The sequence below is a fragment of the Astatotilapia calliptera genome, chromosome 22 (genome assembly GCF_900246225.1).
Source record: "Astatotilapia calliptera chromosome 22, fAstCal1.2, whole genome shotgun sequence".
Taxonomy (NCBI): domain Eukaryota; kingdom Metazoa; phylum Chordata; class Actinopteri; order Cichliformes; family Cichlidae; genus Astatotilapia; species Astatotilapia calliptera.
Genome location: NC_039322.1, coordinates 24,664,571 through 24,683,766, shown reverse-complemented (window position 1 = coordinate 24,683,766; position 19,196 = coordinate 24,664,571). Strand labels below are relative to the sequence as shown.

At 38.2% G+C, this 19,196-nt stretch overlaps 1 pseudogene; it reads left to right on the top strand.

Annotated features, from left to right (window-relative positions):
- The first annotated feature begins 9,608 nt into the window (after window positions 1-9,608).
- On the top strand, window positions 9,609-14,864 carry LOC113014887 (cbp/p300-interacting transactivator 3-like; annotated as a pseudogene).
- The last annotated feature ends 4,332 nt before the right edge of the window (window positions 14,865-19,196 follow it).

Genomic DNA, 19,196 nt, shown 5'->3' with positions numbered 1-19,196 from the left:
GGCTGTGGACAGGTGTCTTTTATACAGATGATGAGTTCAAACGGGTGCCATTCATACAGGTAACAAGTGGGGGACAGAAAAGCTTCTTACAGAAGACGTTACAGGTCTGTGAGAGCCAGAGATTTTCCTTGTTTGAGGTGACCAAATACTTATTTTCCACCCTAATTTACGAATAAATTCTTTACAAATCCTACCATGTGAATTCATGGATTTTTTTTTCACGTTCTGTCTCTCACAGTTGAAGTGTACCTCTGGTGCAAATTACTGACCTCTGTCATCATTTTAAGTGGGGGAACTTGCACAATCGGTGGCTGACTAAATACTTTTTTGCCCCACTGTACTTCCATTCAAATTGTAGTGAAAAATACATCTAAAAAACATAAATTAATAATTGAATAAATAAACAAATAAATATGCTCATTGTTATTTAGCTTCTTTTTCTTTTTAAGATGCCAGGAAGCAAGGCTCTTGTCACACACCTGTTTTCACTTTAATGGAGGAGAAGGGTGCAGCATAAAAGATGAATCTACGATTGCCACATCAGACAATAGAAAAAGGTATACTTTTGAAATAGAGAAACTTTCATCCTCTGTCAGAGTAAGAGCATTTGTGTGCTGACAGCTCTAAGACTGGTGTACAAATATTTTTTTCAAAAGATCTCCAAGATATACTGTAAACTGTGAAGATATTTATTTAACAAAGTAAAACAAAAGTGGTAAATACTGCTAAATAAAATGCCCATAAATAGAAAATAAATCCCCATGATTGCTATTACCAATGCATAGATAGAAAATACAATGCTTAGTTACAATCAGTTTAAATTCCTATCTCATACAAATGGTTGTATAATTTGAATTTGGAATTTGTCAACACTGCCATGACAAGAAAGAAATCCTTATTCATTTGACAGCTTGGCTGATGCAGCATCAGCGTGGAGCACAACCAAACCCACCGAGCCAAGAATCCAAAGATCCAAAGAAAGTCAAACAACTAAGGCTGGTATGTGGGATGATCTCAAATCATTCAAAACTTGTAGTTTCTTTTAAACAAATGTTTTTTGTTTTGAATGTGTACAGGAGAAGCTTAGTATAGGTACGAAAAAAAAGATGTGACATCTTTTATTCTTACTCTGATGCTACCAGCAAGGTCTGCTCAACCTTGCTGTCAGCTCACATTGGTATCAGATACGGGCTGTGTCCTAGAATAGATATGAATAGTCATCCAAAAGAATCACTAAGCAGTAAAGGTCTGTCTTGTCAAAAATTTATTTTTCTAAATGCAAGTAAAAAATACTGTCAAGAGAAATGTGATCATTCTCAATAAGTCCTTCAACACCAAAATGACAAAATAGGTCATTTTCCAAAAAGTCCTGCTAGACCATTTGAAAAATAACTCTGTTATAAAGCTGTGTTTATGTGATTAAGCTTAGGCTACATGTGACACTTTCTGTTTGGGGAAACCTTTAAGTAATAATTATACATTTTGGGAAATACCTTATCTGCTTTTGCTTCGTCTGAGTATTGTTGGATTAATTTCTCTTAGATCCAGATGTCTTTCTCTGGTGTTGCAGTCACATCTAATAAAATTCATTCCTGGATTTTGTTGGTGGAATTTCACATTTCCATTTGATGGCTGTCATACATGATAGCAAAAGTAGGCTAATCAGAAAAAGACACAAAAAAGCAAACAAAAAACAGTCTGTACGGAGTTCACGTGTCCTTCCCATGCTCACACAAGTTCTCTCTAAATACTCTGGCTTCCACCCACAAACCCAAGAAATTCATGGGTTAAGTTTACTGCTGCTTCTCAATTGGCTGTGGGTGTAAATGTGAGTGTGATTGGTTGTATGTCTCTGGATTGGACCAGTCTAGACTAGTGACCTGTCCAGGGTGTATCCTACCTTTGAAATGTGGGATAGAGCCCATCACCCCATGATCCTACGTTGGATAAGTGTAAGAAAATGGATGGATGGATGAATGGAAATCCAGGGGTAACCAGGATATGGTTAAAGTGAGAGTACAAGAAAAGGCTGCAGTGGTAGCTAGACACCTCTACAAAACGAAAAGCACATTTTTAGTAGCAAAATGTTTTGGTTTTTTTTACATGGGAGAGCACTAGAGATACACAGTCCATTCCCCATAAAAATTAGAATTACGTAACTCTTTCTGATAAACATAGCTTGAGATTTGTCAGTGTGTTTCACTCTGAAAAGGAAGGTCTTACAAAACACTATAAATAAACAAACAGTATTACACTAGTTCCTGTAGCAGCTTTTGTTATTGCTTGTCATATACAGAGCATATTAGTAACAACCTCGTCATGTTAATCTGCAGGTGAGAGTGTCAGTAGGCAATAAGCAATGACTTAACAGGACCAGATCTGATCCAGGCAATCAAGACTTGCAAGGATTGCCTAATGGGGGCCGGATGGGGTGGTGAGACAGGGTGATGCTGGCCAAATGGAACTGCTGAAGCACAACACAGCTCACATCAAGAGACCTAGGAATTTGAGAGCAAGACCCCCTTCCCCCCATGCTAACACAGACATTAGTAGAGAAACAGCAACTTGAGCACAGATGCATGAAAGGATGTGGTAGCACACGCTCAAACATAGGGTTATAAAACAACATATGCCCTTGTTTCTACTACATGGAGCAGCAGGTGTAGTAGCAGGTCGGTCTAGTATAAGAGAAAGGAAAGACAAAAAAGAGCACTCTGCTATTCACAACAAGGAAGTAAATACTGTGCATACAGTATATATATTTCCTTGTTGTAAATCAAACAGTATAATGTATAAATAATTACATTCAAATTCTCTAAGGATCCTTAAAATTGCAAAAAGTTCAGTTTAAAAAAAACATTCAATGAGTAGAAGCAGTAGCCTATTATACTGTAGTTTTCCTTGCTGTACTGTCGACTGAAACACATTTTACTGTACCTAAGAGGCAATTTATTTCAGTGACCTTTTTACAAATCTGTTTGATGGTGCCTTCTCTCCCTCTCTCCCTGGATGAGGCCAATTGGCAGAGAGGGACAGCAGCTGGAGCAGTGGTCTTTTATACTCTATGTGATTACCCTGTGTGCGGCTCTGTCCTAATGCTGACAAAAGTTGCATTTTTTAAAATGCATTAATTAATTAATTAAAGCATTTTAAAAATGCATTAATCATGTTGTGGCAATACATGAAGACCTTATTGGAATAAACATGCAACAGAGTGATATTCAGTGTGAATGAACCAGGTTGAGTAGCGCTGTGGGTGGTTGGAAAGAAAGGGGTAACAAGAAGCACTCGGTAATATGAAACCTGTACATATACAGCTTGAGGGACTAATAGATAGAAAGAAAGAGTGCTAAACAGTCAGAAATAATTGGTCAAGGGATGGTTTTGTCTTTTATCTGCTCAGATACATATAAACAATTTACATCCAATCCAGAAGTTGCAGAGAAGCTATGGTCATTACATAATGTTGCACAACAGTAATAACATGTAGATACAAAGCTGCAAAAGCATAGTATGGTATAGATGGAATGCAGTCTACACGAGTAAAGATCAATACCAAAGTGCAGCTGTGTCATTGGCTAACTGTCAGAACACATTTCCTGTCTCACTAAGATCAGCAAGTAATTCTCAGACAAGGTCAAATAAGCAGGATAGTCTGAAGAGTGTTCCCATTATTACATGCAGTAAAATGTTGCAGTTTTCCACAGAATTCCATAAACAAATGAGTTACACGTTGTCCTGGAGTATAAAGGCTCATATTCTTATCATGAAACAAGCAAGTTGTCTTTTATCATCACACCTACCTGAACTTAAAACTGATGAAGATGTATTCAGTCGATTTGGTTAAGTCATGTGCACATGTGTTATTTGTCTCCCATGTGTGGAACCTCATACTGGAAGCATGGATTTTTTCAGCCTATGTGTCACTCTGCAGCTCATAATGTCAACCTTTTATATAAGTCTGTAAATACTGAAGCCTGAATTCAGTCCCAAATATACTGTGTATACAGTGTTGGGGAGTAACGGAATACATGTACAGGCATTACGTATTTAAAATACAAAATATGAATAACTGTATTCCGTTACAGTTACCGTTTAAAAAGGTGGTATTCAGAATACAGTTACTTTGCTGAAATAAATGGATTACACGGCAGTCTTTTCTTTTTTCATATGTTAGGCTGTCCCCTCTCTATTTTTGGTAATTCCACGCCATTAAGAGGCTCTAAAGCCTATGTCTCAATCTCGCGGTCCATGTCACCCCCACTTGCGGCCCGCATAATGACGTGAAGAAATTTTTTTTTTAATTATTGTTCAAAAAATTATTTAATATGAAGGCAACAGGCAGAGCCCTAAAGAATGTAGTCTCATGGGCAGTGTAGCCCAGTTGTAAGTAAGCTATTAAGACTCAACTCTATACTGTGTTCGTGTTTTCCTCCGAAACAATAAGTTCCGTTATCGCAGCCTTTCAACACCTCTCTCTGTCTCTTGCTGGCAAAGTTGACCCAGACAACAAAATAAAGCTAGTTTTCAGCTACGAGCCCGAAACAGAACCCGGCGTATTAGCCAGAGGTCCCTTTACTATGGTTCAGAGCCGCGGACCTGTTTTATATATGCGCGGAATGGTTTTCTATACGAGATCTAATGACCTAATGTCCACCCTACTGTTACTCATTTTATATTACGATTTAAAAATCCAGTTTGTATTGCTATGGCGAGTAACCTTCAGTAATAGTAATAAATCACACAGCAATAGTACATTCATGTAGTTGTAAAAAGCATGATGATATATTAAGTAATCCAGTATTCAGAATACGTTACTCTCATTGAGTAACGTAACGGAATATGAAGTAACCTTCTCAACACTGTGTGTCTACAACCGAGAAGAATGCTTCGGCAAAACTGTTCACTGAATGGACAGATAGCATAGTAATCAGGCATGTTCAAATGTTTGTGTTTAACTCTATTACTGGTAACACAAAATCTGTAGTTTAATATACTACTGAGATGACAGCAGCTGAAACTTGGTCGAACCTGCGTTATTTAAAAGGACAGTGAAGCCACGCACACCAGCAAATCTACAACAGAATAACTAAACAGAAAAGAATCAAGCTGTTACAATGGCCCCAGTCAAAGTCCAAATCTTCAGACTGACTAAAATTATGAGGAATTATTTAATAGAGCTGTCCAAAAATAAATAATTGCAAACCTCAATGAACTGTGCCAAAACAATGATATGTGAGACTGATAAAGTCAGATAACTTCAAGTTAAAGGTGGCTCTCCAAGCTATTGTAGAACGTACTTTTTCACTGGACTACATTGAGTCCTGTGAAAACTTTCCTTTTCACATCAGTATAGTTATGCATTGGCTTGGGAGGCAGAGTAGGTGCTCAGAGGTTGTTTTTTAAGATTCCTTAGGAACCATGAAGTTTGGCTTAGCAACACTAACATGAGGACACGGCTAATCTGCCTCCATACAAATGTAACAAAGCTGCCAGCATTTGTAAATCCCACTCATTCACTTAATTTTCCATTTTTAAAAAATCTTAAAATTAACACTTGCTATTTTGCACAGGTATTGGATAATTTATTGACTAAATAGAGTGATTCTCCCCAGTTTAGTAGCCACATAATGAGCAAGAATTCACTCTTCCTAGCTGAGAAAGTTGTAATAAGTGTGATTTAGAAGTGACTTTGGGTGGATTTATTTTTCTTTATTAAAGGCTGAATAAAAGAGGAAAAAGCCAGCTTGGCTATGTCTAAAGATAAAATAATCTAATCTATATAGCTATCTATTCTATCTCTCTATCAAGATAGATGTGTAAAAGTTACAAAATATAACTTTATATCAGCTGTCCATATATGTGAATTATACAGTCTTGGCTTATATTCTTCTCTCTCTAAAAGTCTGTTCTTATACAGCACACAACATTTAATTTTGAAGAAAATATATTTCGTCTGAGACTATGTTTGTGCTGTTTCAAAAACACTTCGCAATGAACATATCTCTATTATTTAGTTTCTTTCTTTCAGGTTATTATTCGGATAATAATTATATACTGGATGGATTGGGACTGCTGGCCAAATAATATGAAATTAATTTAAAATAATGGTTTGATATAAGTGTTGAAGACTCTTTTCCTTGGCTGAACTCTTGAGAGGTTTCCAGAATGCACTCATCTTTTGAATTCTAGATTATGTGACTACAGTAAAACACGTTTCCTTCAAAATATAACAGAAAAGGAATTTTAGCTATACGGGAACTACATATATCAATCAGTCAATCAATACTTTATTTGTATAGCACATTTAAAAGACCAGAGGTACTCCAAAGTGCTTCTCAATAGTAAAATATGAAATAAAATGAATTACATATGGGTACAGATACATAGAGTGCAAATACATTTCCAGACAAAACATCTATCTATTATTGTAAATTATTAACTCGTTACATTTATGCATTTATGCATAATGCTATTTTAATTAACTTACTTATTTAAAAGTAAGTTATAACAGAATTAAATAAAGGGCAATAATTCAAGTGAGAGAGGCACAAAGTACTGACAAAAGAAAAGTATTCAGTAATTGAATCTCTGGAAGTCTGCACCCTAAAGAACCACAGTTGTAGTTGTATTCATCAAAATAACCAGTTGTACTCACTGAAATCAACATCTCCTAAATAAAGTGAAGAGCCTGTGGCTGCAGACCAAATCATACAGTGTTCTCCCAGACAATAAACACAATGGTCAAGTGAAAAGAGGATTACAAAGAGGCTGGGAGTCTGGATGACTTTAGGGGCCCAAAAATAGGACACATTCCTCTACTGCAAAGGGTGTGTGTGTATGTCAACAGGAATACATACCAAGCTCCTGCTGAGGGGGCCTAACTTTCCCCACACAGGAAGACAGCCCAAAAACAAAAGAACTAGGTGGTGTGAGCTGGCTTTGGAACAGGATGGAGGTGGATTGATTTCAGAACACAAAGGATTTTCTGAATTTTACTTTGAAGTTTTGATATAAGTACCTAGATATTTCACTGTGAAGTTAATGCGTAATTTTTTTGTCTTTGTCTGTTAGTAGTTTAGTGCAACACTGTCTCCTAAAAATAAAATGTATTTATCTTATATTATGTATAAGGCAAATTATATTATAATGTCTGTGAGGGGTATACAGTTTGAACGGTGTACAATTTCCTCATGGATACGGTCCAGTGATTTTATTTCATAGTTATTATTGTACATGTACCCTTACATTATTCTCATACCTATATGCTCAGGACAAAAATGCACTGATTATGACTTTAGGTAATATTATTTCCTGAAGCTAATAAGTCTAGGAACAGCAAAACTGGGAAAATTTGCAGTTGCAGGAACTGGTGCTGTATTTGCAATAACAGTAACAATAATAAAAAGTGCTCCATGTCCCAACTGTTTTAATGATGCCTAAATTCTATTTGCTAACCTTTAATTTTGTAGTGAAAAATCTCTCTATATAGAACATGAGTATAAATGTGTGCGTGAAAGATTTCAGTGTGGTTTTAGAGCTCAACACAGTTCTAAAATTGCCTGTTAAGGTGGCACATTAGGGTCTTTTAACAGCTTATGCTGGTTACCAGTCCATTTCAGCGCTCTGTACAAACCTCTGCACAGCTACCACAAAGACATTTCTTCTGCTGGCTGTGGCAAGTGCAGGTATTATTATTAAAAGGTGCTATGTGGAGGTTCTTGTGGTTGTATGAGTGTTGCCATTTTTACCTTCGCTGTTACCCGACAGCTTCATAGAAAAAAGGATCGTTTCAGGGCATACATCCATACATTCCATTTTTTGTAGATATCTTTAAATAGCGTCAGTAGTCATTTACTTTAAAAAGAATGTAAAAGGTGCTAAAAACAAAAACATATTGCAACTTTTCAAACATCTCTGCACTTTTGATGTTTTATTTATAAAGTCCACAAGGGGGTTGGCCCAAGGCATTAAAACTTTTAACCCTAGGCGTAGTAGCCTGTTCCATGTAGTTCATAAATGTAGCTCTTCTGACTATTCCTAATGCTATGTTTAGACTCCACAATAACAACATGGAAACAGGAAAATGAAATGTAAAATCAAAAAAGAAATCACCAACTGTATCATTGCATTATCAGTGCAATTTGTATCGGTGTAAAGTAACTACATCCTTATTTTAGAACGCTTCTCAACAGCCAGCTAAATAGACTTATGTGGTTGCTTTAGCTTTCTTTAATTTACATACACACGACAGCCAGTATCATCCCAGCCATTGTTTGTTTACATTCCTGTTTTAGGTAGTCTTTAATGACACGTCATTAAAGATGACATCACATAGGTTGCCAATGACAACTGGCAGGCAAGCTACAACTGGTTGGTGACTAAAGTCAAGTCTTCCTTTAAGCTTGGCCAGGTCCATGAAAGAACGTGCCAGGGTGACCTTCTTGTGCAGTGCAGTGTGAACTTGTCATATGCCTACACTTAAAAACAAAGGAAGCAGAACCTTCACAGTCCTAGCTGAAAAGCCTACATGAAGTTTAGACTGACTTAGAGGAGTATTATACTTGGTTGTGCACAGGAAAACAGATAACTGCATAGACACCGCAGATAAGTAGTTAGTCCTTTTTTTGAAGTGTGCCTAAATGGCATACATAGTTAGTGTAGTCACAAGAAACTGGAAAGCATAGAGGACCCTCGCTAGTATGGTGGATCTGTTTTTGTTTTGTTTTTTAAAAACTGTCTAGATTAAGATGTTAGCGGTTTCAGAGCCTGGGTTTGGTTTATGCTACTGTGTCCATTAACGTATATCATATTGGCCATTGTTGTAGACTGGCAGTGTGACCAGGAAGCAGAGGGTTGGTTGCTTATGGAAAATACTACAGAATGTAAAGTGGCCATGGTAATGAAAAAACCAGAAGCATCATCAAAGGTTGCAAGAGAAAGCCACACAATGGGAAAGCAGCCCTAGCACCAGAGAGATGAAATGACTAAAGGTCTGTAAGCTTATCTACAAGCTACAAGTTACACAATGAAATTTAATAGTAATTTGTTGGAATTTACTCTAAATCCCCGTCCCTTTTGTAATAGCCCGTTTTAACATTTCCTTCTAGCATTTTGCTCTTTGTCTTTTTTGTAATTGTAATTTTCAGCAGGTTAGTTTTTTTTCTGTTCTCCTATTCTATGAACAGCGCATTTATTTACTGTTTCTTTCCCCTGTAAACACTTTTTAAAAAGTGCTCTATAATGAAACTTTATAGTGGACTTTACAGTACAGAACTATTCCGGGGTAATGCTGTAAAACACCTTGCTCAAATGATTTCCTCTACAGCTGTGGGGCTTTTGCTTTGCCTACAGTTTTTACCGATGCGCTTTGCACAGAACTCTTCCAGTTAAGAGAGTATGGATCATTGCTAATAAAAGTATAAGTGTAATGAAAGCAGGCGGCAGTGAAATCACCCCGGGATCACAGCGGGGCTGAGCGGGTCTCTTCTGCTCTGGTGTATCCGTGGAAGTAGTTAGCGAACGTTTCTTTGCACAGTGATTAAGGGGGCGGACCAATAGCAACAAAGGAGACGGAGAGGAAGGTGGCTCCTCCTCTCCCTATCTCTCTCTCGCTCTCTCTGTGCTTTATAGATGTACATAATCCCTGAGATGACCCAGAAAACAAACTCCTCTGACTGCCGAGACATTGCAGAGTTCGCCGCAGGGCTGCATGTAGCCGGAGCATCAGCTGAAGGAACTACGCCGGCACTGATCCAACTTCTCAGCCGATTCCACAATAAAATATCGGGTAGGTGTCATCTTCGGGTGCTATTTAAAACGGGTTGAAAGGCACCTCTTCGCCTTTGTCCTGTGGAGTATTTTCGTATTTCGCTACATAATTACACATAGAGAGACTGGTTGGATTCGGACGGAATCAATCATATTTCACCTTGCCACTTACTTTAACGGCATTATAGGTTTTCTGTTGCGGTCTTATCGCACCAAATGATAAAAAGAATCCGTAACGATGTGGATAAAAAAGAGGTTTCGTGCTTCTGTAATAATGACTATTACCCTCCCTCAGACTATTAAAGTGCCATTTGAATTACAATAACGATCAGTACATAAGCTCCACAGAGGGGATATAATTAGATATCACAAGAGCAGAATATTATAAGGATGGTTTAGGCTATTGAGGAAAGTCTCTTGTTTTATCAGCACTAAAAGGGTTGAATTGATACAAGCAGCCAGGGGCAAAGGCTGAGTTCATTCTAGGATGGTGGCATTTTAAAAACCTGAAACCTCTTTGTTTTTCCACACTCAAGCATTCTTTTCATGGTTTGCTCTAGACCTGTTTTCACAACCATCCCATTTAGAGGCAGCTCATGGAATAATGTCATCATTTTAACAAGCTAATTATGTTCACTGAGTCGGATCTGTTTGCCATGTAGGAAATCTTAATGTGCAATGTTTAGTAAGGACAGAGGTGTTGTGTGTTGAGGTTGAGGGGGGTGGTCTTGAAAAGCATTTCTCTGTGTCCTTTGGGCTGCAAGGGTATTGCTGCCCTCCCTTGTTAGTGTGAGACTGAGGGGTAATTCACTGATGGTGTAATTTTGGAGGCTTTGACTTTTCTTTTTTTTTTCCACACAGGAAATTAAAGTGTTCAAATAGAGAAGCAGAAATCATAGAAGCTGAGGAAAAATAAGTTTTGAAACAATTATGTTTGGTTTTTTGTTTTGTTGTTTCAAGGGACTTGAATTAAGTGATGCAGTGTCACACCTTTGTTAAATCATAAGCCCATGAAAAGAGGCATGACAGTAAAATGGTCTCACCTGATCAGCTAAGATCAAGATATCCCAACTTGGTCACTGAATCGTAGTTTTTCCATCATCTGCAGTCAGTTTTTGTGTGTTTCTGTGCCTCTAACTGGTAACTGAGATTTCAGCTGTCTTAATTTATACATGCTAACATATAGATGTGTTTATAGGTGTTATTTGAAAAAAACTGTAGGGACCTATACAATAGATTTACAGCACAATTGGGTTAAAATATGGTGCTTGGTCAGCATGTTTTTATATACTGTTGTATATGCATACACATACTTTTTAGGATCACGTTGGATATAGCTGCAGGCTTAAATTGTTATTTTGCTCTAAAAATATTTTTATAAACATGGGAATCATATGTGAATAGCTGGAGCTCCAGGAACATTTCATGTCTCTAAATTATTACATGCAATGGTGATACTACATGAGATAAAATAACATGGAAAATGCAAAAATGGAGGTTTAGATAAGATGCACAATTACTTAGATAAGCTGGTATAATACATACAGCATTCCAGATCTTCCACACAACTTTTGTTTGTAATGCAGGTTTTTAAAGTTTTTATGTCCAGCCCAAAATAAACCTGTTGGCAACACTTTTTGGTGAATTGTACCAAATACAATTGATTTTTTTTTTCCTTTGCCAAATATTAGATCATTGGAAGATGTTCAAACTGTTAAATTTAATTGAAAAGTGGCATTGATGAAAGTTAACAACTTTAGTATTAGCTATCTTGGCAATCAAAAAAAACCTGCTTGAGTTCTCCTTGAGTTATTTCTTATTTTGTTATTCTAGAAAGCCCTTAAAAAGCTGGTTTCTGACTTGTCGTTATGAATAAATAGGACTTTTGCAATATGTAAAGTGGGTTCTTGCCAGTTTAAACTGTACATATATTAAACTTGTCTACTTTATGCAATGGGTTCTATTTCAAATCTAATGGTATATTGTGCTGGTTGTTATTGGTTTTGTAGGGCGACATGGCTGAACACATGATGATGCCCATGAACCATGGCTTCAGGATGGGCATGAATGGGCCACCACAGCACAACTGCCAGCGCAGTCTGCCCAATGGCCAGGTAATGCACTATGGCAGGAACCCTCAGAGCAATATGGAAGCTGCCATGAGACAGAGACCGGGTATGGTGGGACCTGGAGGGATGGTCCCTGTGAATGGAGCTCCCATGGCCAACCACCACCACCACCAAATGATGTCTGGTAACATGATGTACAATGGCCAGTGTCCACAGCAACAGCAACAGCACCACCACTTGCACTCTCAGCAGCAGCAGCAGCAGCAGCAGCAGCAGGGAGGACACCCACAGCAGTACCTCCCTGGGAATCTCACTTCGCAGCAGCTCATGGCCAGCATGCACCTGCAAAAACTCAACACTCAGTATCACGGACACCCGCTGAGCTCAACTAATGGTCACCATCTGCCGAATGGTCCACAGTACCGGATGGGCCCGGCCCAGCTTTCCAGCATGCAACACATTAGTGGGCCTTTGGGGCTGAATGGTATGGACATGGATCTGATCGATGAGGAGGTTCTGACTTCACTGGTACTGGAGTTTGGTTTAGATCGCATTCAGGAGCTTCCTGAGCTCTTCCTGGGACAGAATGAGTTTGACTTCATATCAGACTTTGTGTGCAAACAGCAGCCGAGCACAGTGAGCTGTTGAGGAATTTAGTTGAAAAGTGTTTGGTTTGTTTAGATTCAACAGCCCAAAGAATGACTGAATGGCCACAGTAGCACAGCGAGAGGAGACAATCCCCCTGTTCTGTTTGGGTATTTCTGTATCTGTGTATATGACAGTGTCTGGTACAACTTCACCATGACATGCCTGTGAGTTGTTGAAGAACTGTAATGGGCAAAAACGCAGAAAAAACACCAGGTTTCTCTGCTTTGAGACGGTGCCAGCAAGATCCGCTGCCTTTGGCCAAAATGGGGCATCCTGATGCAGCGGGCTCCGTCTGTACCCATCTGGCCCACAGCACATGTGCCTACAGTGCCAAGGCTTTTGGACAATTGTAAATTTAACAAACACAATGAGAAAAGCTGACCTAAAAGACTGTCATTCTGGGTCCACCAGATTTGGTTTAATCTTTTAAAGTGTTTTATCTCTGATGACAATTTTAACTAGTAGCAGACTATAGATCATACAAATTTATAAAAAGGTAGTTCTCTGAATTTGCTTATATGAGGAAGTAAGGATTTTTGTGTGCATATTGAAGGCTGGCTCTTCAAAACTGACTTTCTTCAAAAGATGACATTTCCTTGAAGAGCAGGGAAATGAAGTTGTGCATCATTCCAGAGTGGCACATTTTAGTTTCTTTTGTGGGTAAAATGTGCTACATTGATTATTTCATTATTTCAGTCATTTAACTGACTGACTAGGTGAAATCTGCATTGCATCTGTTTCCTGCTAAGTAACTATGATTGAAACATTGGCAAAGTAGCACATTTCCTTGAGTCTTGGCTTTAACAAAGCTTTTATTTGTGCATCAAAGTCTCACCACTCCATGTCTGACATTCATATATGTGTTACAAGACAGGTTACTGCTGTATGGAACTGCAAGAACAGATGCACGGTGAATGCCCTCTTAGCATCTCAAAAACTGCATAATTATGGCCTATTTAAAATGTTAAGGAAAGTTAGGCCCACAACAAAATCAGTTACTGGTGGCATAGCTAATGCTTACATTTGTTTTCCAAAACAGGATTTTTAAAAAATGCATTTGATTGCAGTCTTTGTGTGCTTAGTGTGTACGTTTGTGGAATAAGGTATTTAAATCCCACCGAAGGGCATCCTCATCCCAAAAGTCATCGGTTGGTAAACCGATCAGGAGACTGCGCAGAGAGAGGGAATGATAGAGAGAGAGATTTTGGCCTGTGGACACAATGCGTGGACACAGCACTCTGTGCAGCACTTAGTTTAATCATTATTTAAATCTGTCACTACCTGTGGCATTGATTTCATTAGACTGGAAGAGCAAACAAGTAGCAAAGCTGATGTTTTTTGCCATAAATGAGCTTGTTCTGCTGTGTTTCTACTGACAGGATTTGAATTACATGTTCTCACATGCTTGTCTTTACTGAGATCAGCTTGTGCATTCTCTAGTGACTGAGTAATTATAAAATGGACATATATGATGACTTTTTCTAAAAGTAATTAGGTTTTTGGTCAAGGGTGAAGCCTTTCCACAGCAGGTTGGATGCGTGATAACTTTCTGTGCTCTTTGTGGAACTGTCAGAAGAGCCAGGGCGACACTGTGTTAATCTGTTCCAACACACCTGTGCTGCGATTCCTGCGTCTCACTGGAGATCTGCCATCTTGAAGCTCTTGAGTCCAACAATGGGCATTGAAATGCTGTTGTAAAGACAGAATAAGTGCCAGCACTCTGCTTCACTTTCTCCCTGCCAGAATTGCAGACACACTCACAACCTCATAGTTAAGGTGGAAATTCTTCTGGCCTTAGCAAGACAGTGGCCTCTGATTACCGCTGTATCAACAAGCGCAGCCTTTTTGTGTATTGTATCTTTGTACTGTAGACTAGAGCTGAAGCTGATCTAGATACATTTAAGGTACTTTCAAAAAATGTTTAAAAAAGCATTGTCAGAAATAAATGTAAGTCAGTGGTTGATTTTGATGTATTGACAAGAGATTATATCCTACTTTTTTTGTTTATTTGTTTTGTTTAGCGAAAAAGTGTGTAGATGTTTTTGGGTGCAGGGCCTGAAGCTTTAAGACCAAGTGGACTGCATGTGTTGAAGGATGCAAGAGGAAAGCCACTGCTTTCTTACAAAGCAGCTGAGAATGTACAGCACAGTACTTTGTGGGAGCTTGTCTTACAATGGTAGATAAACATGTGAGATTGTAATCCTTATTCCAAATTACACACCATTAATTTGGGTGACAACCCACCCGCCTACCCTCCCCCACACATTCTCCTCATCCTCCTCCTTTCCCACTTCCACAAAGCTTTTGTAATGTTATTGATTATATTTGAAGAAAATGTATTTATTTTCAAATAAAATATTTATTTAAAGTGCTGTTTTTAATTGTATGTCAGTGATTTCTTAAACCACTCTTAAAAGGAGCCAAACATGTAACTTGTCATAAAGATACAGCACTGTTGATATATACCGAGAGCCTTGAGAGATGCTCTTTATTTGCCTGATCTTTTTTTATTGGTTCTCAAGACTTCCACACCCACAATAAGCAATGAGCAAACAGAAGAGCAAAGTACAAGTTACATATCCTAAATAGTAGTGAGTCAGCACTCTGTCAACACAGAGAATGTTTTTGTTGATTCGTTGTGTTATATAATTTTAAAAAAAAGTTTAGCAACCTGCAAAGTAACAGCATACCAGAGTAAAGATTTATAAATACATACATACTAAATGGCTGAAATGGCTCACAGAGACATCCTCCCACACTGACACATTTAAATGACAAGTCTTGTTTTCTCCTAAGGCCTTTATTTCTCTGTTAGATCTGAATAAAGAGCTCACTGCACATTTCCAGCTAGAAGTTTTGCTCTACCATTTTTCTAAAAGAACAGCTCTGTGGGGACTTACGATTAAAAAAAAGTCTAATTGAAATTCTAATTAGCTGTGCAGTAAAGTCATACTACTAGACCTCAAATACACGTGCTGTTTTACATGGTGTTCGTCAAGGCAGGATTTTGTCCTTGAGCTTTTTTTAATAGGTTGCTGAAAACAGTGAGAACTGGTGCAGGCTTGCAGGAACCCAAATCTGTAGAAGGACAGACACTAGTAGCATCTAAGATTTGTGCCACTAGCCATGGGTTGCAGACAGTCAAGTGCTAAGTAACCCAAACCAAAATGTTGTCCATCCTCTAGACATTTAATCCATGATGTTTTATTAAGTAAAATCTAAGAAAGAAGCCTGCATTACATTGCCTACACAATTAAAGTTATTTTAAAATGACTAGAGTAAACGAATTAAAACACATAGGCTTTATACTGGAATATAATGAATTGTAAATAAACACTATGTAGCAGGTTCAGAAATGTGCTGGACTTAGGAAACATTTTTGTCTTCATGACAAACGAGAGAAACCCAAATAAAGACAAATAAGGTGTAAAAACAAAGACTATATAAAAGAATTTAAATAATGAAAAGGTAATGCTATGCAGCAATGTGCAAAAGTTTTAAAGCCCTTGTAAGGATGCTTTCAAAATTGCAGTGGTTCAATCAGCTATTTCATAAAATTGAACTCAAATCACTTCTCATTGACTAATCTGCATATAGTTGTTAACCCTGAGACCAAAGTCATCATAGGTACACTATGATGCAGTCTCCCCCAATAGACTGCTGAGACCACTAAGAGTCAAATCCACTGCCTTTCAGTTTCATCTTGAAATTCTCTCCAGGAAATTTCTAAACAAAATCAGGGACAAAGTCTGAGTCCAAAGCTCACAGGGAACAGTGCTGACCAAGCTGTCAGTAAAGGTGGAAAGGACTACAGACTAAGCAGATTTCAAAGACGTATACCAGGAATGATTACTTGGCCATCATATCTGTCTGTGTATCTATCTATAACTGTCTCAATGTCTGCAACAGAAGGATATAATCAAGGCTTCAAACCTCAGACTGTTAAGGTTGTTCCAATCACGTTGGACAACTTGGAAGGTTCTGCGGTAACAAAAGCATTTCGTGCTGAACATTCCCTCTCTTCTTGTATTTGCAGCTACATCTTCATGACTCTAGCTAAATGAAAGTCTAAAGCAGCTGCACATAATTCTTTGCTAATCTATTAAAATGTAAGCCTACCACTATGGTGCCTTACACCTGTTTCCTGTTCTGAATTAGGTTCACCTTTTTCTACACCAACACTTGCCAGCAAATAGTTGAATAGATATTACACATTTAAGAAAAAATAACAGTCTCTAATTATAACAGACAGAATATCAACCAAATAAAAAAACAGATTATATAACAGTTATAAATTGATTTACAAGTCATTGAGTGAAATTAGTATTTGATCATTAAGCAAAACATGGCTTAGTATTTGGTGGAGAAACCCTTGTTAGCAAGCACATCTGTGAAACATTTCTTGTTACCAGGTTTGCATACATATCAGGATACATAGCAGTAAGATTGAGACTAGCTAGGCCATTCCATGACCTCAGTTTTTCATTAGCCACTCCTTTGTTGTATTGAAGGCCGATTTAAGATCCATCGTCAGTGTTCTGGCTAAAGGAAATAGGTTTTCTTAACCTGTTACTACCAAAAGGGCTTTCTGAGCTCCATGCTCGAACATGACATGCCCAAAATGAATGGAGTATTTCTCTGCAAAAACAAACACTGTGTAAACAATCTCGGTATTAAAATAAACTAACACTTGTGAGATTTCATCAGAGGTGTAAATATTGCAGCAGATGTGTGTCAAAGTGAATAAGCTGGAACACAGAAAAAGTAAGTCAATTTTTTCCTCCAATTGTTTTTATTTTTTAGCATATAACCCCTTTAAAAATATGCTTTAGTTCAGATTTTAATTCAGAAAATCAGTAATCAACATATAAACATCCTCCGTGCAAAGATTTATGCTTCTAATGTGAAACAGTGAAAAATGACTGTACATTTAATAGAATAGAATAGAATGCCTTTATTGTCACTATACAGTTGTACAATGAGATACAGAGCATCTCCTACTCAGTGTAAACATGCTGGGGGGGGAGGGGGTACAGTTCTGCAGCGCTATATACATATGGACAGTATTAACATAGGGAAAAAGAAATATATATATAAAATGTACAGATATACAAGCCGGTTTAAAAAAAAAGTAATATGTAATAAATAGTGTTGTGTATATACAGTTGAGTTATTGCACATAGATAATAATAATAATAATAAATAAATATTCAGGCGTTGTGCAGTTTGTCCAATTTTGGCACACTCTAGAGACCATGTGTCAGCTGAATTATTAGGAAGTAAACAGAAGAAAATATTTAATTTCGTTTGAATGCCCAAAATAATGAATCAATGAATTGGCTTCTATTGGCCAATTTGCAAGATTGACACCGCTTTTTAATCATTTGAGCCAATAGAATCACGATAATGATGCCGCGTTCACGTCAGTTCCACCAATCACAAGTTGCAAAGCGAAAACCCCACATGGCCCTAAATTTACGACAGGTGGTGTAACTGGGCTGAAAATGGCAATTGTGGCTCAGATGCATGGTGTTAGTGAGGCAATTATCAGAAGCTACATCTACTATCTACTAGAGATGGCACGATACCACTTTTTTATGTCCAATACCGATACCGATATCATAAATTTGGATATCTGCCGATACCGATATGAATCCGATATCCGTAATCCCTGCACCCGGCCAGAGGGGCCGATGGCGCGATATGGCAGCCTCGCTTCTGTCAGTCTGCCCCAGGGCAGCTGTGGCTACAACTGTAGCTGCCTCCACCAGTGTGTGAATGCGAGAGTGAATGAATAGTGGCATTGTAAAGCGCTTTGGGTGCCTTGAAAAGCGCTATATAAATCCAATCCATTATTATTATTATTATTATTGGGCAAGACACTTCACCCATTGCCTACTGGTGGTGGTCAGAGGGCCCGGTGGCGCCAGTGTCCGGCAGCCTCGCCTCTGTCAGTGCGCCCCAGGGTGGCTGTGGCTACAATGTAGCTTGCCATCACCAGTGTGTGAATGTGTGTGTGAATGGGTGGATGACTGGCTATGTAAAGCGCTTTGGGGTCCTTAGGGACTAGTAAAGCGCTATATAAATACAGGCCATTTACCATTTTACCATTTTACTTTGTTTAACCAGTTACATGAAGGCGGTAGAGTTCGTAGCTTGGTTGTGTGTGTTTAGCGGACTTTTGCGCAATTACATAATCTTTTAATCATCACTTGTTTTCACTGTGTTTAGTTGTTATCGAAATGGTTTAGCATTTTAGCTGGGATTCTAAAGTTTCTGTGGATACCACACATGTCGATATTTGTATAAAAAACTTGAAGTCATGGAGGGTTGCATACCTCTTAAGAGGTTAAATGTTTTTTGGTACATGGCCCTTTGTACATTTGCCCTTCAGTGTAATTGTCCTGCAGCCTTAGCAACAACAACAACAACAAAACAGCCAGAAAGCATAATATTTCCACCTCTATGCTTGACTGTGGGGATGGTGTGTTTGGGGTCATACTCAGCGTTCCTCTTCTTCCAAACATGATGAGACAAGTTGATGCCAAAGAGATCAATTTTGGTTTCATCTGACAAGAGCACTATCCCAAGTTGCCTCTGAGTTATTTAAATGTTCATTGGTAAACCTAAGATGGTTCTATACATGTGCCTCCCTGTATAGGGTAACCTTGAGCTGAAAGATTTCAATACATTACGGTGTAGTGTATT